The sequence below is a fragment of the Eucalyptus grandis genome, chromosome 5, assembly GCF_016545825.1.
Source record: "Eucalyptus grandis isolate ANBG69807.140 chromosome 5, ASM1654582v1, whole genome shotgun sequence".
In the NCBI taxonomy this organism is placed as follows: domain Eukaryota; kingdom Viridiplantae; phylum Streptophyta; class Magnoliopsida; order Myrtales; family Myrtaceae; genus Eucalyptus; species Eucalyptus grandis.
The window spans coordinates 24,428,373-24,451,870 of record NC_052616.1 but is presented as its reverse complement, the minus strand read 5'-3'; the positions used below and the strand labels follow the sequence as shown (position 1 = coordinate 24,451,870).

The window sequence follows — 23,498 nt, the reverse complement described above, 5'->3', positions numbered from 1 at the left end:
CACTATTTGGAACTATAGCATAAACGAAATATGTAAAATCAAAGTTTTCTAGAAGTAAGATCTTCGTCTGTCAGTGTAAGAATGAATAATTGGCCATTGTTGGCCATTATGGGTCTGTAAAATCGTCTTCAGTGTTTGCCTATATATGACAATGCTTGTAAATGTTAAGGGGCAGAATGCACCTTTTCTAGAAATAATATTGTGTGGTTTGCTATGAATCTTTAAAACCTATTTCTTCTCTTCCTTTTATGCCTGCTATGATTCTTCAAAACTAGGAATGTTATTATTAATCTTGGTAGTATACTCTGCACTTGCCACAAATGTGGAACTTGTGCATCAGAATTCTGCTATTCTAAATTTTTTTATGATATGAGTTAAAGAATGTAAAAGAATTTGATGGTTAACCCCTATTCTGAGGCCAAGGAATGGCCATGTGTGTGGGATAACATATTTGCCACAAATTCTATTTTCGTTTTCCCTAGCTCGTATTATAGGCAAATTTTAATATTATTAGTTTCTCACCATACATGGAAAGAAAATTGTATTTATTGCTTGAGATGATACATGAGAAGTATATAAACTTTCATGGCAAATCAAATCAAAGTAGAGCAAAGATCATAATATTACCAAATAAAGCTAAATCCAAAATAAAGAGGATTAATAAAGCACCGGCAAGATTAAGCACACACTACTTCCATTAAAATGGATTTGTCATGCAAAATAATTGGTAGCTGATCACTTGCTCTCAAATCAATGACAAGCACATGCCAAAAATTCCTTCTTCAATAACTATGACATTGCCAATGGTGGTGTGCGCTTGGATTCGGCTTTGGCAAAATAATTGGCAAGGGAGTTTTTTACATAATTGAATCTTTTAAGGAAATGTTTGCTATAGTTGAAATGAGCTTAAACTCATTGAGTGCCATTTTTTTAATCTTTGGCACTTAATTGGATCACCAAATTAGATATGCATAAAGCATATGACAGAATTGAATGGGATTTTGTTCGGGATTTTATGCTGAAAATGGGTTTCTCTGGGAAATGGGTGGCCCTAATAATGCAATGCATAACAACGGTGACATTCAGTGTGAAGCTTAATGGAGAACCTACCCCTTTTTTCAACCCCTCGAGAGGTCTCAGACAAGGTGATCCCCTGTCACCATATCTATTCATATTAATCTCAAATGTGTTACCATGGCTGATGCAAAAAGCAGTCATAGAAGGTAGCATTAAAGGCATATAGCTAAACAGGTTTTGCCCTAAGCTCTCTCACCTTCTTTTTGCGGATGATATTATCTTCTTCCTGGATGGTACCATAGTGGAATGTCAAAATATGATACTTACACTTAAACAGTATTGTTACGCCTCGGGGCAAGCTGTCAATTTAAACAAGTCAGGGGTTTATTTCAGCAAGAATAGTCCCTTACCACTAAGAAGAAATATGGCCCAAGAATTGAGAGTGCCTGTTTATGAAAAGACAGGAAAATATTTAGGCATTCCTACAGAATGGGGACAATAAAAAAAAAAGAACTGTTTGCATGGATATTAGCCAGAGTAAACTCAAAGTTGGAGGGCTGGAAAGAAAAGTTACTCACCAAAGCAGGAAAGGAAGTTTTGATCAAAAGTGTGGTATAGGCCATACCAACCTATGCAATGTCGATCTTTAAGTTGCCAGTGTCCATCTGCAGAGCAATCGAAAGGCGAATAGCATCATTTTGGTGGCAGAAAGGAGATGCAAAGCGTGGAATGCATTGGAAAAACTGGGAAGTTATGAAAACTAGAAAGGATGAAGGAGGGATGGGGTTTAAAGATCTAATTACCTTCAATCATGCAATGCTTGGTAAACAAGCATGGAGATTATACAATTCTCCAAATGCACTGTGGGGCAAAGTCTTAAAAGGTATCTATTTTCCACATGGCGATCTCTGGACAGCTCAGAAGGGCCAACGATCATCATGGGGCTGGCAGAGTTTGATACTGGGACAAGATACAATAAAAGCATATACAAAATGGTTAGTAGGGGATGGAAAATCCATCAAAATCAGGGAGGACAAATGGTTATCACAGGGGATTATTGGGGGACAAGCAACGTACCAAGAACCTACTATGGTGGCAGGTCGATCAATGAAAATTCTCGAGCTTGGAATCAGCCAATAATTCAACAGTTTTTTGAGGAAAACATAGCAAATGAGATCTTAGCAATCCCCCTGAGCAAAAACCCCAAGCCAGATATCATAGTTTGGACAGGAAACAGTACAGGAAAATATTATGTCAAGAGTGGATATAAGAGGGCTTCTTCATCAACTATCAACAAAAATCAACACAGGGCATCCTATTCGTTCCAGCCTCCACGTAACTTATGGACACTGTTGACACCTAAATTTTAACTATTTTTATTTTTATTTTTATTTTTAGGGTAACAATGATATTTAACTTATCTCTTAAAAAAGGTTGTTGAAAAATATTTTGTGGAGGAATGAGATTTTGAAGGATTTTCGGATAGTGAATCAAAAGTTAAGTGAATTATCTTTAAAAAAATCTTCATAAAAATTTGGGGGTTATTTTCTTGTTGAGCACATCTCTTTGTTTCAAAGGATGATCCTTAGCGATTAGGTCAATATACGCAAATCTTCGTATGTAGTATCGACTGGGGTTTTCTCTCTATAAATAGGGGGGCTTTTTCGCTAGGGTTCAAGGGGTTTTTTTGGAAGAAAAGAAATAAAAAAAAAGTTGAAAAAGTGAGAGAGAGAAACCGGTGAAGAAAAGCTGCCGAGGGATAGAGGAAGAAAAAAAAAGCAAAAAGCGAAAAGTGGGAAGTGAAAAGGAGAGGACGTGAGAGTGACTGGAAGAGACAGAGGAGAAGCGGAAAAGCAGAAAAAGGGGGGTGATTTGACCCCTACTGTTCATCATCTCTCCAAGTTTGCTGCCCCACGTTGCTGCTCCATCCGCGACTACCCGGAGCTCCTCCGCCTCACCACGCGACTACCGCCGTTCACCGCACCCGTGTGGCTGCTCCGAGAGCCGTCGTGCCTGCAGCGCCTCCATCTCCGACGCCCCTGCAGCTGCTAAGCCTCCGCTTCACCGGCAACCTGCGAGATCCCGCAAAGCCGCCGCCGCACCACTCGCCCGTGATCCGCCGCCATTGCTCCCACTTCGACCGACCCGCAGCCGCGCCCGTCCCCGACGCCGACGCCCGCTCCACTTCGCTGTCACGGATTTGCTGCTTCGGCCGGCCCCGAGTCCTCCGCCCGAGCGCCTTGCTCCACGGGTCCTTGCTGCCGAGCGCCGCAAGCTCCCGCGACGAGCCACGCCTCCGGTCCGAGCTGCTGCTTCGCCTACCTTCCCGCGTCCCCGAAGCCCGCATTACCTCTCGCTCCGCCTTCGAGGCTGCTGCCGTTGCCGATCCGATTGCCAGCCTTGCTCCGAGTTCCCTTCCCGAGCTCCGCCACTCGCCGCCGCCGGAGTTTCTTACCCGCGACCTCCCGATCCGCCCCCCACCGGAGCCGATGACCGCCGCACGGACACGAAGCTTGAAAGGGAAAAGAGGAAAAAAAGGAAATCAATTAGGTAGTTCTTTTTTTACTTTTTTTTTTTAATGTTATTCTCGCTTATTTACTTTTTTTCTTTAGTAGGATTATTCCTAAATATATGATTAATGTTCCAACATGAAATAGTCTCTCAAGCTAGGGATTGATAGTCCGATTTTCGCGCCCGAAATCCGACTCGCAATCCCTTACAAAAATCGACAATCCAATCTCAAGCCCGAGATTTGATTCGCGATTTAATTTTAAAATTGGTCAACCCGATCTCATGCGCGAGATATGGTTCGCCAATTTTTGGATATCAATATTGTCTTGCTTGATTTGATGTCTTGTGTTTGAATCAATTTTATTTTCATAAGAGAAAAAAATTCAAATTAGGATTAAGTATGTTTTAGAATATTCTTAGTCTTAGGGTTAAAATCGCAACGATTTCGAATTTTAAATAAGAAAATCAAAAAGAAAAATCCGAATAAGAATTAGGTTTGTTTTTGTTATCTTGCATATTAGGATTGCAATCTTATTATGAATTTTTAAATAAAAAAATCCAAAAAAAGAAAGTGCATTCATTTAGGTTGTTAGTTTTTTTATTTGAATTGCATGTTAATTATGTATTAATTTTAATTTCGAGATTAAAGAAAAACACCAAAAAAAAAAAAAAATCATTGTGCATATTAGATTAGAATTGCATGTTTCATTTTAAATTTAGATAATCTTTTTTAGATAAATTGCATTTTAGATTTAGATAATGTCTTAGTTTAAATTAGGATTTAATATGACTTAATCCCTAGTTTAAATTAGATAGAATCTTAATCTAGCTAGATCATTTCAAATTTCATAAAATTTGTCTTAGGATAAATTAGTTGCAATTTCTAGGATAGATTGCATTTTTAAAATAAAAAGAAATGTCATTTGCATGTCATATAGAATTAGGTTCATGAAATGCATGTCATTTTAGTGATTATTGTTAGGTTCATTTCTAATTAGAAATTGTCCGTCATTAGTTTAGGTCATTTAATAAATGTTGCGTGACATATAGCTCGCATATTAAATTGTATGTCGCATGTCATTTTAGTTAAAATAATCTTGTACGCCATTGCATTGCATCACACATCATTAGAATTAAATCATCCTGATTAATTTAGAGTGCATATTTAACAATTGCATGTTCATTAAGAGATCACAAAATTTTTATTCATATGTTTAGGACATGTTGCCATGCCATATCATTTCATATTAGATTAAAAGCATTGCATTGCATATGGATTATAGTCTCGTTTAATAAGTGAAAACAAAAAGAAAGGAATTGCTTGTTAATTAGAAACCATATCTAGGATTGTTGATGTGGATTTTAATTTAACACTGCAGATGCTTTCGTTGCTTTAAGGTAAGTTCTGCATCATTTAATTTCTTTCTTGGGTGTTAAATTGGTGGTTTGCGCACCTGCATGAACACCTCACATGTTAGGGATATAGATTTAAAATCAATCTAAATTGCTTGCCAAACATTTTTCAAAATAAAAAGAAAGGTGCCGAAAGGGCGTTAGATAAATCTAACGTAACCAAGTCCCCGTACCCTTAGTCTCTGGTTCGTAGGAGTAAAGTAAATCTCCCGTTACTTTACTAGGGTTTCTAATCGACCCACCAAAAATAGATTAGTGGCGACTCCTAGTTAAAATTCAATTGCATGTTAACAATTCAAACCTAAGTCGCGAATTGGTATGGGCTTGGGAGAGCCCGAGTTAAGTCTAGGCTTAACAATCCATTAGCCAAACCCTAGGTGGTTCACACCCGAAAATTGGTTGCGACAGCTTGGCGACTCCGTTGGGGACTTGAGTTGAAACTCTTAGTGGACTTAGGCCAATTTTCTTTTTTTGAAAAATATTTTTGTTTGGCAGTGAGGATCCCAGGTACATCCCTAACATTTAGGTGTTAAATGTTCTTGCAGATTGGGAGGTATAAGGGGAAGTGATTGCTAACCCTTGCCTTGCAGGTTGGAGTTAGGGATGTATGGTTTATTTTTATTGAAGTGTTGTTTGATTTCAATTGCTATGCATGCTTTGCATTTATCACTACACTTTGCACACACAACCTACCGCCGGACCTGGGCCGCATAGGATTATTTAGGATGGTATTGAGATGGATACCACTTCGACTGCATGCTCGCGATACGAGTCGCCCATCTCAATCCCGAAGTTTCTTTCATGGTGTCAAGAGTACCCACCTCGGTCCGCATGCCCGTGACCCAGGTCGGCTCTTTGACCAAGCCGGAGTCATGAGGACCCGACATAGTCCACAAGCCCGTGGCTAGTCTGATCATCCTTGTGGCTTCACTTTGATAAGCCTTATAGATTAGAAATCGAGCCACTTACCATGCGCATGTCTATGTGATTGCCGTCGATTTTTCTTGGTAAAGTAAGTTTTCTATCCCTATACTATGCAATTTACTTATTTTGTCATACTTTTGGTCGGTCCATGACAATTTAGGTCAATCATTGATTTAATTCATTTGTCAATTATGAATGAAATGAGGAAATTTCCATGCAATGAATCATTTGAAAAAAAATTGGAAATTTGTTTTCAATTTGTGTGTTGGCTCTTCCTAGTTCATGTTTAGGAAATTTCGTCCCTTTGGGGGCATCCCATGTCTTTGTTTTCTTAATCCATTTTTAGGAAATCCTTTTCATGTGTGAACTTTTCTTGACTAAAATAGATTGTTGTCATGGATTGGCTCTCTATTTACACCTCGTATTTACTTATTTTCATTCATTTGGATTAGGTTATAACGGACCCTTCACGCTCTCCCATCATCACTTGATTAAGAGCTAGAATGGCTGATCAAGCTGAAATGCGTGATCGTATGTCCGCTGTGGAGACTCAACTCCAACAAGTACTCGCCTTTATACAGCTTGTGACGAATCAACTCCAATTCCTCCAAGCAAATCCAACGGCTGCACCCGCTCTTCCTGAAGTAGTTATCCCGAAGCAAGCAAACAAGGTTCAAACGATTGACGACAACATGCCTGGGCTGGAAGATGACCCACCGTTGATCACTGCTGAAAAGGCTAAGCTTGATAACATTCCTAAGACGGAGCAAGATGAACGCTTCACAAAGCTAGAAGAGAAGGTGAAGCAATTGCAAGGATCACAAAGCTCACTTCTGTTCGACTTGTCAGTGTATGAGAAAGTCAAGATGCCAAAGAAATTTAAGATGCCAGAGTTCGAGAAGTACGATAGTACTTCCTACCCGAAAGCTCATTTGCAGATGTACCATGTACGCATGGCCTAATATGTCAAGAATGAGCCTCTCATGATTCAATCGTTCCATGCTAGTCTGACTGGGCCTGCACTGAATTGGTACATAATGAAGAATATAAACCTTCTCGACACCTGGATTGAAGTGACTGATGCGTTCATAAAGCAATATAAGTTCAACATGGATATTGCACCTTCCCGAGAGGATCTTGAGTGGATGGAGAAGAAGAAAAGCGAGTCGTTCAAGGAGTATGCCGTGAGGTGGAGAAATCTGCGGCTCAAGTCACTCCGGAGCCTCGCCGACAAGGAGCTGATGAAGTTGTTCGTCAAGACCCTCTCGTTTGAGTTTCGCAACCGAATGGCTAGCACGTACGTTGAGAACTTCAACCAACTTATCCCTGGGTGAACAGTTGAAGTTGGGCTAAGAGATGGATGGTTCAATGAACCAACCAATCAAGGCAAAAGGTTCACCATGAAGAAAGACAAAGAACCAAGCACGGAAGTCAATGTCACATATGCACAATCTAGCAAGCCTCCGCTTGTTCGTGTCCCTAAGAATCAACAAGGGGAAGGCCGACCGTCCGCCCTCGGCAATTTGTTAAGAGGCAATTCACTCCTCTTCCCGGCCCTCTCGTCCCCTGAGTCTTAAAGGTTCTTCAAAAGAAGGGGTTGTTGTCCTATGAGCCAAAGTGACCCAATGCTGAAAAATTTTCCAACTACAATCCCTCCAAGAAATGCGAGTATTATATGGGGGAAGTAGGACTTTCGACTAATGAATGCTTGACTTTGAAACATAAGGTCCAAAACTTACTGGACACCAAGGCGTTTGCCTTCAGTACCGCTCAACCGAACGTCAAAAAGAATCCTTTACCTAAGCATGAGGATATGGTGAATGCCATTAATGAGGGACCTTTGGAAGAAATGGGCCCTGGCCCACAAGAGTAACTTATTACTTTTGCACATTCCCCTGTGCGGGAATTTTTATCGCTTTCTAGGAATTTTATCGCTTTTTAGGAGTTATTATTGCTATCTAGCGATTGTTTTCGATTTCTTCTTTTTCACTTTCTTTTTAGGACTTGAATTCGCATTTTCCATTCAATAAATGTAATTGATTGATGAATATCAATGAAATTACAAGTTTTATTTTGAGGGCATGACGGGGTACTCCAAACCAGTCCAATGACGATATCCAACTATGAAAGAAACTATTATCCACGGAGAAATCCTGAGGGCTGGACTCTTTCATGCTTCTTCCCAAAAACTTTTTCAAAAACAAAAGCATTTCATTGCTAAAATATATATATATATATATATATATATATATTTTCCCAAAGCTTGTAGCATTAAACCTGTTTATTTGTCTAACTCATCTGCTTCTTGTCTCAGAGCATAATTCTATAACTCGTTATGACAAGGGAAATCTGAGAATAGTGTATCAAGTTTCAATGATCATAAACTTGACTTGTGATCAACAAGTTTAAAGCGCACTTGCAATGAAAAAGATTTGGGGCAAGTAAAAGAGAACCATCACTCTCAGGTGGAAGATCTTGGGGGCAAGATTGCTCCAAATTACAGCCTATATGTCGTAAGGAAGGTACTTCCAAGAGGTGCCATCCTAGCAGAAATGGATGGTCGTGAGTTTTCAAACTCCAGTAAATTCTAATGCTTTCAAGAAGTATTATCCATGATAGAATTTGCCATGTCATGTTTTGAGCTGCAAGCATTTCTATGATGAGTAAATTGCCCCAGTGAATTGAATTGTTCAAATTTGTTGCAAATCTTGCATTTTTCTTCCTTGATGAATTATGTGAGATGGATTGAATGTGTGAAATTGGATACTTTGGAATGATGAAAGGCAAACCCTATTCCATACACTGTTTCATACACTAACCCCTAGTGAGTTATGTGGAAAAATTCCATGCCTATGAGGAAAAGGTGATCTCGCAAAGGGTACGTCAACCAAGGTGATGAGAGGCAGTTTCTTCTGCTACCCGAAACACTACAGGCATATCCATTGTTCAGCCCTTTGAGCCCACACACATGAAGAGCTTTTTAAATTATCCCTGTCAAGAATCATCTCATACCGGGACAAGATTTGAAATGAATGATAGGAATTTTCTTACTCGTACTTGCATCAATCTTCGAGTATTGCTTTTACAGTGTGACTTGTACGATAATTTAAAGTGCCTTAGGACGACGAAGAGCAGTTCTTTCTCTATCCTATACACTTTATCCATTGCATAGCCCCATTGAGCTTATGAATTCATTTCACATTAAACCCAGTTAGTGATCATCCCCCACACTGGGGCAAGGCAAGAAGGATCAAACCACTCAAGTAGCATGATTTACAATGCTAATAAAAATGAAGACTTTGTCCAAAAAAAAGAGTGCAAAAATGGGGCATGAAAAAGCAGTGTGCCTGGTAAAAGCAAGGCCAATGCCCAAAGAAAAATCAAACACTTGATGAAGTGAGCCGTATCCCCAACAAGGTGGTACTCAAAAAAAAAAAAAAAAAAAAAACTCAAATGTTGAGATGTTGCAATCAGTGGAGTTGTGATGTAAAGAAAATCTTCGACGATGGGGGGAAAATTGTTAGAAATGTCAAGATGATCACCAACTTTGACCCCATAAACACTTTTTGAGCCAAATGATCCTTTCGTTTCTCAACCCATGAACCCAACCTACGTTACGTCCCTTACAAAGTCTCTTCAGATTAGGGCACTTGAATTAACGTAAAAGTTCATATGTTTGGAAGCATCGCTTGAAGAAGTGCGAGTAAGATAATTTCTGCTTCATTTCTCATGTTTCTTGGCTTGTAAACCCCAAGATGATTATGAAATATCATTCATTTTTTAGCCTCGACTCAAAGAGTCTCCTTTGCTAAGCCGTTGACCAAGCCAGCGTTGCAGTCCCTGTTAAAGACCTCTCAGATTGGTAAGTTCGTACCACTTGCGAGATTGCTCGAACCCTTGTTTGGCATGATGATGATGATGAAAGATAGAGTGATTGTCAAAAATCCTGCATCAAAGGTCAGGATAAAACAACCCATTTTAATGAGGATGAGTGAAAAGTCCTTTCAGACCAAGAGGTCCCCCATTTGGCACATCCATGACACTCATGTGTTCAGATTGGAACATTTTTTGTGAAATCTTTCCCAATAGAAATTAGGTGATGCAAGCTTGATATAAATCATAGTGCATGAACCTCCCTTAAATTAATGCATGTTTGTGATCACAAATGCATATTGCTTCTCCTATGACCATGTTTTGCAGGAGACATTTCCCCAGGAACAGAGATGTTACCAGGTAAGTATATCTCTATCCATATCTTAAATACTTGTCGTGGCACAGGTATACCGACACTCAATTGAGTTGTCCCCCAAAGATTTTCCTCCAGATTTAATCTGATTAAGGCGACCGAAGAACGGTTCGGGTCCTGGTCAGTTGATCTCTGTTGCAAGGCTGGGCGACCGAAGAATGGTTCGGGTTCTAGCCAAGCAAAACCTCGTTTAGGCGACCGTAGAATGGTACGGGTCCTAGACAACACCTATTCCTTATTTAGGTGACCGTAGAATGGTACGAGTCCTAGAAAGTGAATCTCCGTTTAGGCGACTGTAGAATGGTACGGGTCCTAGACAACATCTATTTCCCTATTCAAGCGACCGTAGAATGGTACGGGTCCTGGGAGGTAAACCCCCGTTTAGGCGACCGTAGAATGACACGGGTCCTAGACAACATCTATTTCCCTATTCGGGCGACCGTAGAATGGTACGGGTCCTGGAAGGTAAATCCCCATTTAGGTGACCGTAGAATGGTACGGGTCCTAGACACAACCAAACACTACCCTACTTGGCGACCGTAGAAAGGTACGGGTCCTAGGAAAGTAGTCTCTTCGTTACTATTTTAGGCAACCGTAGAAAGGTACGGGTCCTGAACATGTAACACCAACTATCTTGAATCACTCTACCCTCCTTGAAGGTAAGATATTCCGGGTAGGTTCCTTTACCATTTGCATACAAATTGCATTACAAAATTTTGACATCTCAGTTTGGATCTGGATGTCTCAATCCTCTTTGTTGAACATTTCACTCTGGATGTGAATGTTCTTCGATCTTCCTCGTTATACCTTAGTTTGGATCTAGGTATTTCGAGTTCAAAATCTTGACATCTCTGTCTGGACCCGGATGTCTTGATTATTTTCATTAGAGCATTTCACTCTGGATGTGAATGTTCTTCGATCTTCCCCGTTATACCTTAGTCTGGATCTAGGTATTTCGAGTCCCAAACTCTTGACATCTCTGTCTGGGCCCGGATGTCTTGATTATTTTCATTCAAACATTTCACTCTGGATGTGAATGTTTTTCAATTATTCTCGTATACCTAGTCTGGATCTAGGTATTTCGATTTCCAAAATTTCGACATCTCATTTTGGATCTGGATGTCCTAATTATTTTCGTCTAAACATTTCACTCTGGATGTGAATGTTTTTTCAACATTTCTCGTTATACCTTAGTCTGGATCTAGGTATTTCGAATTCAGAACTCTTGACATCTCAGTCTGGATCTGGATGTCTTAATTCTTTTCGTTGAACATTTCACTCTGGATGTGAATGTTTTTCGATCCTTCTCATTATACCTTAGTCTGGATCTAGGTATTTTGAGTTCAGAAATCTTGGCATCTCAGTCTGGATCTGGATGTCTCAATTCTTTGAACATTTCACTTTGGACGTGAATGTTCTTCTCAATCTCAATGTCTCAACCTATTACCTGTTACACTCTTCAAGGAACCTGAGTGAGAGTTAGGTACTTACAGAGTAAATGGGGATTTATCATGTACCTCAAGATATTTTACCGCACTAACTGGTAAGAAATTGCAGGTACGTCTTTTCCTTTCACATCATGCATTTGCATTAGCATTTTCATGCATCATGTTAATTGCATTTTAAAATGGAATTCATTTTCCGGAAAAAAATCAAAAATCAAAAATCAAAAATCAAGTCATTCAATGCATGTGCATGGTCAAAATTTAGGTTTCAATTTATCTTTGAATGCAACCTCTACGAGCTCACCTTCAAAGAGGGACAGCTGTTGACACCTAAATTTTAACTTTTTTATTTTTTATTTTTATTTTTTAGGGTAACAATGATATTTAACTTATCTCTTAAAAAGGTTGTTAAAAAATATTTTGTGGAGGAATGAGATTTTGAAGGATTTTCGGATAGCGAATCAAAAGTTAAGTGAATTATCTTTAAAAAATCTTCATAAAAATTTGGGGGTTATTTTCTTGTTGAGCACATCTCTTCGTTTCGAAGGATGATCCTTAGCGATTAGGTCAATATATGCAAATCTTCGTACGTAGAACCGACTGGGGTTTTCTCTCTATAAATAGGGGGGCTTTTTCGCTAGGGTTCAGGGGGTTTTTTTTGGAAGAAAAGAAATAAAAAAAGTTGAAAAAGTGAGAGAGAAACCGGTGAAGAAAAGCTGCCGAGGGATAGAGGAAGAAAAAAAGCAAAAAGCGAAAAGTGAGAAGTGAAAAGGAGAGGACGTGAGAGTGACTGGAAGAGACAGAGGAGAAGCGGAAAAGCAGAAAAAGGGGGGTGATTTGACCCCTACTGTTCATCATCTCTCCAAGTTTGCTGCCCCACGTTGCTGCTCCATCCGCGACTACTGGAGCTCCTCCGCCTCACCACGTGACTACCGCCGTTCACCGCACCCGCGTGGTTGCTCCGAGAGCCCGTCGTGCCTGCAGTGCCTCCATCTCCGACGCCCCTGCAACTGCCAAGCCTCCACTTCACCGGCAACCTGCGAGATCCTGGCAAAGCTGCTGCTGCATCACTCAGCCCGTGATCCGCTCGCCACCGCTCCCACTTCGACCGACCCGCAGCCGCGCCCGTCCCCGACGCCGACGCCCCGCTCCACTTCTCGCTGTCACGGATTTGCTGCTTCGTCGGCCCCGAGTCCTCCGCCCGAGCGCCCTTGCTCCACGAGTCCTTGCTGCCCGAGCGCCACTGCTGCTCCTGCAACGAGCCTCGCGTCCTGGTTCGAGCTGCTGCTTCACCTACCTTCCCGACGTCCCATGCAGCCCGCATTACCTCTGCTCCGCCTTCGAGGCTGCTGCCGTTGCCGATCCGATTGCCAGCCTTGCTCCGAGTTCCCTTCCCAACTCGCAATCCCTTACAAAAATCGACAATCCAATCTCAAGCCTGAGATTTGATTCGCGATTTAATTTTAAAATTGGTCAACCCGATCTCATGCGCGAGATATGGTTCGCCAATTTTTGGATATCAATATTGCCTTGCTTGATTTGATGTCGTGTGTTTGGATCAATTTTATTTTCATAAGAGAAAAAAAAATTCAAATTAGGATTAAGTATGTTTTAGAATATTCTTAGTCTTAGGGTTAAAATCGCAATCTGATTTCGAATTTTAAATAAGAAAATCAAAAAGGAAAATCCGAATAAGGATTAGGTTTGTTTTTGTTATCTTGCATATTAGGATTGCAATCTTATTATGAAATTTTAAATAAAAAAATCCAAAAAAAAGTGCATTCATTTAGGTTGTTAGTTTTTTATTTGAATTGCATGTTAATTATGTATTAATTTTAATTTCGAGATTAAAGAAAAACACAAAAAAAAAAAATCATTGTGCATATTAGATTAGAATTGCATGTTTCTTTTTAAATTTAGATCATCTTTTTAGATAAATTGCATTTTAGATTTAGATAATGTCTTAGTTTAAATTAGGATTTAATATGACTTAATCCCTAGTTTAAATTAGATAGAATCTTAATCTAGCTAGATCATTTCAAATTTCATAAAATTTGTCTTAGGATAAATTAGTTGCAATTTCTAGGATAGATTGCATTTTTAAAATAAAAAAATGTCATTTGCATGTCATATAGAATTAGGTTCATGAAATGCATGTCATTTTAGTGATTATTGTTAGGTTCATTTCTAATTATAAATTGTCCATCATTAGTTTAGGTCATTTAATAAATGTTGCGTGACATATAGCTCACATATTAAATTGTATGTCGCATGTCATTTTAGTTAAAATAATCTTGTACGTCATTGCATTGCATCACACGTCATTAGAATTAAATCATCCTGGTTAATTTAGAGTGCATATTTAACAATTGCATGTTCATTAAGAGATCACAAAATTTTTATTCATATGTTTAGGACATGTTGCCATGCCATATGATTTCATATTAGATTAAAAGCATTGCATTGCATATGGATTATAGTCTCGTTTAATAAGTGAAAACAAAAAGAAAGAAATTGCTTGTTAATTAGAAACCATATCTAGGATTGTTGATGTGGATTTTAATTTAACACTGCAGATGCTTTCGTTGCTTTAAGGTAAGTTCTGCATCATTTAATTGCTTTCTTGGATGTTAAATTGGTGGTTTGCGCACCTGCATGAACACCTCACATGTTAGGGATATAGATTTAAAATCAATCCAAATTGCTTGCCAAACATTTTTCAAAATAAAAGAAAGGTGCCGAAAGGGTGTTAGAGAAATCTAACATAACCAAGTCCCCATACCCTTAGTCTCTGGTTCGTAGGAGTAAAGTAAATCTCCCGTTACTTTACTAGGGTTTCTAATCGACCCACCAAAAATAGATTAGTGGCGACTCCTAGTTAAAATTCAATTGCATGTTAACAATTCAAACTTAAGTCGCGAATTGGTATGAGCTTGGGAGAGCCCGAGTTAAGTCTAGGCTTAACAATTCATTAGCCAAACCCTAGGTGGTTCACACTGGAAAATTGGTCACGACAGACATAGATCTGGCGTCTCGCAGTTCCACCGAAAATTAGAACTTTTCTCTGGAGCATCTGTCAAAATGCTATTCCCACGAGAGAAACTCTCTACAAAAGACACATCACCCCTGATCCATTATGCCTGTTGTGTTACTCACAAGTCGAAACCACATAACACCTCTTTCTATTTTGTAAATGGAGAAAACAGATATGGGAGGATAACCGTTTGCAGGGCACGAACATCACGAAACATATAAAGAGATTTGATCAATGGCTACTCGAGGCTTTCGACTCGAGGGGATTTACCTGCACGGGAGTTCATCGGAGCGGTTCTTTGGTAGATCTGGAAGGCTCGGAACACTTGGATCTTCAGAGCAAAGCGCCCACAACCCGCGAATATCCTCGATCTCGCACAAACCCAAACCATTACTTTCAGCCGAGGGAAGAAGAATCAGAAAGTAGAAAACCCAAATCGATACCTACCGGAGCGCTGGAAGCCACCGAACAGTTGGGAGATGAAGATGAATGTTGACGCGTCATGGGTTCCAGGTGAGTTCATCTGCTCGATCGCCGGAATAGCACGGGATGGAGCTGGGTGTGCCGTCGACGGCTTCGCCGCTAAATCTAGGGTTTCTTCGGCACCACACGCAGAAGCCGAAGCAATTTTGCACGGGATTTACTATCTAAAAGAGATGCAGTCGAGACACGTGCAGGAAGCCAAAAGTCAAGCAGTTCTCTAGATATGCGAAAGTGACAACTACGCGGTTGTGGAATTCGTGATGGGCCGGGCTGAGCCACCTTGGAATTTACAAGAAATTGTTCAACGATGCCGAGAGGAGTTATCCCAGTGCAACAACACATTGGTAATATATTGCCCTCGTGACGCAAATCGAGCAGCAGATTGGCTGGCACGCACCCACCGAGCAAAGAAGCTTCCTCTAAATTGGCTGAAAACCCCCCTCTACCTCTATGGGAAATTTTATGTTTCGACTGTAATCCATCTTGTCTTTATCTTTTAAGACTCCTTAATCAAATGCATATTCTTCTTTCGACCAAAAAAAAAAAAAAAAACAGGCCCTAAGTATTCAAGTTGACCTGCTTGCCTAGCTAGGTCGTTTGATTGAGTCAAGGTGGCAATCCCTTCATCTGGCTTCATTGCCTAACTCTTACTTTTACTAAATTTTTAGAAGTTTAAAATAAAAGAAAACTGATTGAACGCCTGCAATAGTAAACAATAGTCTTTAAGATTTTACGGTTACCCAAAGAAATAAATTGTTGAATAAAAATCACCCATATTCCCCACACAGCAATAGAGATTATATATTGTTATCCTTTTCTAGTTTGAAAAGGATATAGACAAATGGCCTCCATTGAGATCGATCGCGAGCTGGACGTTGTTCTACATGAAGCCGACACTACAGTTGCTTGGGGGTTTACAATGAGGGGTAGGGGTATCGTCCGGGGAAGCGTCTTGGTGAGGACTGGCTTCTACCATTTGCCCCTTGTAATTCCTTTCAATCATCAGATCCTCGTGTCTCATCATCATCGAGTTCAGGATGTTGCGGGTTGGTGCCGACACGCATATATAAAAATCGCAAAACGTACAAAACAAGTCCTGCATCAATTGGATGATGAAGTCCAAATAGAATGGGGATGATTGGACATGGTTATTGTAGTTTATTCTTCGTTGTGATATTTAGAACGCATCACAATTTAATAAGGAGAAAGGAAATGAATAACATCAACAAACGGTTTTAGAGAGCAAAAGCTTTTGGAAGTGATTTGCGAATGAGGATTGATTAAGGGTAAAAAATGAGAGGAGGCAGGTCCTAATTTATAGAGGGTCAACTCTTTTGTTGGTTGTACCATGCCATCACAACGTCGTGGGCTAATTACCACCCACCATACTTTTTCATTCCATGAGCCTTTGATTCTGATGACCAGGCCTCTTACGTTTCTGTCCCCGGATATAATCCCACAATACACAAAGACATCTCGATCAAAAAAACCAGACGATATATTCAGGAGAGAAAATTGATCCACCAACCCTATCAATGATAGAAACTTATCACAGGTTAATCAGTTCACCAGATAACAGCTTTCGCAGTTCTTCCCCTAGTCGACAGTGGACATTTGGAATCCTTGGCTGCATTGCTGCATAATAGACTGCACCTTTAGGCTTCAACGACGAGTCCTGACTTCAAATGCCCATTTACTTCGGTGGGGGAAATCTTATGCCAAAATTCGCCGAAGTCATCACAGATGTACCGACAAGAGTGTCCATCTATTGCTCCTTCCGCTTCCCCTCCAAATTCCCAGTGTGTCCATCCTGTAGAATGAGGTTTAGGTTCAGCGGAGCCTGCCACCGCCATTTATTATTGTTCATCTTCACCACAAATGCTTTCCCCGTATGCATTAAAGTTGTTCCATATTGATTGTGAAATGAGCTAGTAATCGATTTATCAATGTGAGGGAAAAACTCACCTTTGAGCTAGCTTTTTGGATGAAAAAGACTCAAGACCACTGATATTGGTATTACAGTCTAGGTTAACAAGTCTAAACTCAATAGTTATATAAAAAAGTTACACTCAATAGTTACATGGGAGAATTATGAGTTATTGTGGTTTGTTTAGTGTTACACTCAATAGTCACACAGAAGAATTACGAGTTATTGTAATTTGTTCATTGTGAAATCTTGTGGGAGAATTACAAAGTTATTGCGGTTTGTTTAGTGTGAAATATTGTGAGAATGACTCAACAGTCATACGGGAGAGTTATAGGTTTATGGGACCATCGCCAACTGTTCTAAAAACTTAAACTGGTAAATAAAGACGTTGTTTATTATTTACATATTTTAACATTAAAATTGTCCCACATCACTAGTGAAATGGGGAGATTGTTAAAACTGTCCCATATTAGTTGTGAAATGCGCTGGTGTCGATTTGTAAGTATAAGAAAATGAGAGAGATCCAAGACTACCCTAGGCTTAATAGAGAGTACAAATGTCCCAAAAGTGCCAGTAATTTGTTGCCAGCGTACTTCCAACCAGCTTGGCATTGTCAAAGCTGCTCACTTTCAACTAATTCCATGCCTTCTAATGCAGATTCACCAAGGATATATGACCATATTAATGTAAAATTTTTATACTTCTCTGGTCGAATTAAAGGACAAATTATATAGATCAATACTTGACGCATATGGGGAAAAAACACAGGGATCAACAAAATTTTGGCGGGATGCGGTGCAGATTTTGCGTTAAGTTGGGTGAGGATTGTGTAATTTGATGGCGCAATGCTTGCGCTGTGCAGCCGTGAGATTCATTCATCAAAAACGATAAATTTAGCGTAGTAAAGTATAGAGATTCGCGTCAATCCATCTCCAATCAAGGTGAGGGATGCCTCGGGAGATCTTCGTCGACCCATAACTTCTACAATTTTGTCCCGACATCAAAGAGGATTTATTTGTTCCTGCGTATAATACTTACGGAAAAATCATCTTTTGCTGAGTCCCACCTACGGGGCTTTGGCCATGGCCGCAAGTGAGCAACAGAGATCGCATAAATTGAAGTTTCCAAGATGGCATGGCCGAATTTTTTTTTTTTTTTTGAACTACGAAGCATGACTTCATTACTAGAATAAGTTTTGAGCAAATACAGGAAAAGTACCAAAAAAGTCATAAACCTATTGCATTGGTACCACTTCTTCTAAACTTTTCAATTGGACCAATTAGATCCTAAACCTTTTAATGCCGGTACCAATTTAGTCCATCCGGCCAATTTTGGCCGTCTTGCGACGTGGGGACGCCGGCCGGTGATCGGGACGCTGATGTGGCAATTTTTATGATTTTTTATTATTTTTGAATTTTTTATTAATTTTTATTGATTTTTTAATTAATTCTTTTCTTTTCTTTTCTTTTTCTTTTTTTTTTCTACCTTCTTCTTCTGGGGTGGCCGGCGAGCCTCACCGGGCTCGCCGCCACCCCAGAAGAAGAAGCAGAAAAGAAAAAGAAAAAAGAAAAGAAAAGAAAAGAAAAAATTAATAAAAATCAATAAAAATTAATAAAAATTCAATAAATAATTAAAAAATCATAAAAATTGCCACGTCGTTGTCCGGTCACCGACCGACGTCCACATCAGACCGACCGGCCAAAATTGGCCGGATGGACTAAATTGGTACCGATATTAAAAGGTTTAGGACTGAATTGGTCCAATTAAAAGTTTAGACTGAATTGGTACGAATGCAATAGGTTTAGGACTTTTTGATACTTTTCCCAGCAAATACAGCATGAGCATCAAGACATAATAAATCCAAAAAGCATACGGGAGATTAAATACCCAGTTTTGAGCAGTTAATTTTGACCGAGGCTGGAAAGGGTAACGCTTGCTTCCAAAGGTGGAATTTCCCCGCGAGAATCTAAGATGAGACAAGCCGTTTCAGATTTCATTCAAATTCCATCGAAACTTGGAACATACCCGTTTGAATAGGTTTTTTCTTTTGTGAAAGTGAGAACTAACCTTGCATATCCTAAAATTTGAAATATACTCTATCACAAGTTCCAGGATTTATTAGGGAATAGGCTAGTTTTTTTTTTCTCACTTTTAATTAAGCCTACTTTGTGGTTTATTTGTTTTTTTTTTTTTTTTTTTGATTTTGACATGAAAAAGGATTGAAGTTACCTAGTTAGACTTTTTAAGTGCGCCACAACCAAAAAAGAACTTGATTGCCATATCCAATTGTGGATAGTCCATAGCTTTGCTTTGGCTTCAACAAACCAATTTAGGTTTAAGTAGCAAAAGGATACTCATAAATAAGAGTGAGCGCCTTCAAGTTTCATCCAGATTTCATTTGAAATTTATCCGTAGAAATAGATTCCTCATTTATTGGAACATGAAATTTACTATGCATATTCTGGAACCATGCTCATCGGATGAAGGCATTTTATATGACATATCCAAGCTTGAATCACTTGGAAAAAGGTGCATGTTGAACATAGGGAAGGGTGGCCAAAATTAGGTGCTCGGGGTTTCGGTCGGGTCTCACTTCATGTGATCTACCTCCGTGAGGTCCATGCAGGCTTACCATACTCTCTTGCATACATGGGTCACATGGATTGAGTTTGAGCCGGCCATCTTTCTAAATTCGTGCGTAACATCATAGTTGGGAGCTTAATGCATGATTCGAATATGCATGCATTACGGCCTTTCCTTCGTCTTAGTTCATTGTGATTTCAGATGAAATTTAAATGTTGATCTAATGTCAAGGGAGGAGCATAGGGAGACATTCATATGATCCGTTCACATCGTGCAAGGAAGAGCTGCAAGAGTTATCAAAAGGTAGAGGATCCGGTTACAAACTGATGGAGCGAGAGCCACCTAAAATTTTTGCCTTGGATTCGCGCCAACTCAACGGACGAAACATGACTGTACGCCTCAAATCAATTTGCGCAGCAGAAACAGCATTCAACGAAATTATTTAGTGAACCCAAAAAAAAAAAAAGGTCCTATCAATAATGACAAACAGCGACCATTTTCAGGGCACAATGATCGAAAGTAGGGCAATAATTGAAAGCAAACGAGGACCATCGCGGTGGCGCTGAAGGCGTCAATGGTGAGTACGGAAATGAGGCAAAGCTGGCATATTTTTGCCAAACGGTCTGCAGATTGCACCTAACATTTTCTCGTCAAGATTGACGCGACATGACATGATTTAATATTTACAGAAAAAGAGTGGATGAATATGAAACAACCCATCCACACGGACTCCAATATTGACATAAATAATTTTTAATTTTGATGAGTTTTGAATTTTTAATTTATTTAATATAATTTTAAGCTTTATCCTAAAATATAACATATTATTAAATTTTTGCTTGTTTAATATAATTTTTGAATTTTTAGTATATATTCAATTTAGGTCATAAACTATAATTTAAGTTTTAAGATAACAAAGGAGAAGTATTCAAGTTCTAAATCATCATTATTCTATATAAAAGAATGATAAATTCTAAATTAGATATACAAATCTCTTTTTCTTTATTACAGTATTCTAAATTATAATTATGGAAATTTTGGAGTGTCGTTTTTGCAATATACAAAGTATGCATGCATTCTGGCTATTCTTTCGTTTTATGTTAATGCAATTTCAATATTGAGTGTGTGTCACGAGCCAGAGAGAGAGAGAGACCATTGATCCAACCAAAGGCCTATTTTTTCTTTTTTGGTCAAAAACCAAAGGCCTGTTAATAACATCAAAAAAGGCCCATTTTGAGGGGACAACAATTGAAAGCAGTACGATAATTGAAAGCAAATAGTGACCATCAATGGTAAGGAAATGAGGCACAGTTGCCACATGTTTTACTTTTCTGGTTGATTAGACACTCTGCAACATACGTTTTCTCAAGAATTGATGTGATATGACACGATGTCATACTTTCAAAACGACCACCAATGATAAGGAAATGGGGCACGGCTGCCACAAGTTTTACTTTTCTAGTTGATTAGACACTCTACAACGTACGTTTTCTCAAGAATTGATGTGATATGACACGATGCCATACTTTCAAAACGACCATCAATGATAAGGAAATGAGGCACAGCTGCCACATGTTTTACTTTTCTAGTTGATTAGACACTTTGCAATGTACGTTTTCTTAAGAATTGATGTGATATGACATGATGCCATACTTTCAAAACGACCATCAATGATAAGGAAATGAGGCATAGCTGCCGCATGTTTTACTTTTCTAGTTGATTAAACACTCTACAATGTACGTTGTCGCGACCACTTTTTTTTTTCGGCGCCCGATCGGAGCGGGCGCCTTCGGAGGCTAATGGTTCGGCTAGGTTTATTTTAGCCCGGACTCTCCCAAATCCACCAATTCACGACTTTAATAGTCTAAGTTTTTAACCTGCAAGTTAATTTTTAAAACGGAGTCGCCACTAATCTATTTGGGGTAGGTTGATTAGAAACCCATGCAAAGTATTGAGAGAAATACTCGCTCCTGCGCAACTAGAGAAATTAGGATCGGGGACTTAATTACACTAGTTAATCACTAATGCCCTTTTGGTACCTAATCTTGTTCAAACCCTAAGGATTTTTGGATTTTTGAGGGTTTTCCATGATTTGTAGAGGAAAAATATTCTTTTTGGATCATTTTCTCATTTTTTGGATTTTTTTATCTTTTTCTGGAAATATAAATCATTTTTTGGTTTTTTTTTTACTTTTTGGCTTTTTTTTTGGGAAAATATGGAGATTTTTTATTTTTTGATTTTCTGGAAAATAAATTATTTTTTATTTTATTTATTAAAATATTATTTTATATTATTATATATTATAAAACCGAACCGGGTCGAATCCTTGGGTTGGGTCCAACTCGGGCCGTTCGCCCAAGACCGGACGGGCCTACAACACAGGCCCGGCCCGGGATTTTTGTTTTCTTTTTTTTTGTTTGTTCTTTTAAAAACAAGCCCGGCCCAAATAGCCCTATTTTCTAAAAAGGGTCCGGCCCAAGGAATAGCCGGCCCACGCGCGAATAGCCCAAGCTAGCCGAAACCCTACTCGAGTGAGGTGCGCCCGACCCGGCTTTCGGCCAAAACCCTACTCGATGGAGGCTTTCGTCCAACCCGGTTGACCCGAATTTAAGGCTCTCCTTCTCCTTACCTCTTGACGGTGCCGATGAAGGATGGCCGGGACGTCGCAGAATGGCGACACGGCGATGGAGGTGACGCAGCAGGCGACGGCACAGTGGCGGTGTGAGGTGTGACGGTGACCCAACACGACAGGGGGTCTCGACGAGTCGTCGAGGACGGCGTCGGGGGGTTGCGGTAGGACGTCTAGGAACGGCAGCAGCGGTGTCGAGGGAACAGCAGCGGCGAGGTGTCGAATCAGAGGGCTTCACGGCGGCAGCACGGCGGGATCTGGGGCAGCAGTGGCGTTGGGGCACGGCTTGGCCCGGCTGCGGGGATTCGCTTGTTAGGCTGTGGCGACGCAGCGAGAGTCCGGCACGGCGACCACGAGTCTCCCCCTTCCGGATCCGACGTCCCGACGGCCTCTCCTTCTCTTGGAGTTCCAGATCTGACCTCCTTCTCCGCTTTCTCTCTCGCTCGACTCCTACCTCAGATCTCTCCCCCTACGAGCTTGTGGCATCCCAAAAATTCAAAGTCAAGCTATAAGGTGTGTTAAAGCCTCTAATTAGGTAATGAAATTACCTATGGTTTAATGCTTTAGCCATTAGTCTCTTTTAAGATTAGGTGATTTGTGCTTGTGTTTATGAGATTCTAAATTAGATAGATTAATGATGATAATCTATGCTTGGCCATGCACTTTATGGATCAAATTTCTATAAAGAAATATGTCACAAGACTTTGGCCATGTGGAATTTAAAATTTTAAAAAAAAATTATGGAAGAAATTATAAAATGGAAAATTTAAATTTTTATTAGGATGGGCCTTAGGCCCATTGACCAAAGCCTTGATGGGCCAAGCTAGTCGGCCCAATTAGGCCCACGAAAGGGGCTGTCGACCGGCCCAAGAGGAGGCCCAAGAGAAGAAGGCCCAAGCCTATGCATGAGCTTTGCCAAGTGGCAAGAAGGAGCTCATGCATTGGCCAATGAAAGGCAATCTAATGATTGCAAATGATGAGGTTTAGGGGGAATAAAAGGGAAGAAGAGGAGAGAGAGGGCCGGTTGCTTTGTTCGGCCAAGGGAGAGAAACCGTGCGAGAGAGAGGGAGAGAGAGAGTGGCTGAGAGAGGAGAAGCCGAGAGGGAGAAGAAGGAGTCGTCGCCGTTCGCCGCCGTGTTCGCCGCCGTGTGCCGTCGTCCGTTCGGTCTAGAGGCAAGTTGGAGTCCTCTTGCTGCTCTTGCATGTGTGTGTGTTACATGTATGTTGTAGAAAAGTCGAATTTTGGGTGATTAGGAGGGGGAACCGAAGCTTGGATGACTTGTTCT

At 40.1% G+C, this 23,498-nt stretch overlaps 1 long non-coding RNA gene across 1 annotated transcript; it reads right to left on the bottom strand.

Moving 5' to 3' along the window:
* Positions 1-964: 964 nt before the first annotated feature.
* LOC104425346 lies at positions 965-15,257 on the bottom strand. The gene is made up of 6 exons (XR_005551120.1): positions 14,861-15,257; positions 2,095-2,207; positions 1,821-1,977; positions 1,596-1,682; positions 1,274-1,463; positions 965-1,165 (listed from the first exon to the last, which is right to left on the bottom strand). It is a non-coding gene; the product is annotated as an uncharacterized LOC104425346 (long non-coding RNA).
* Between the last annotated feature and the right edge of the window lie 8,241 nt (positions 15,258-23,498).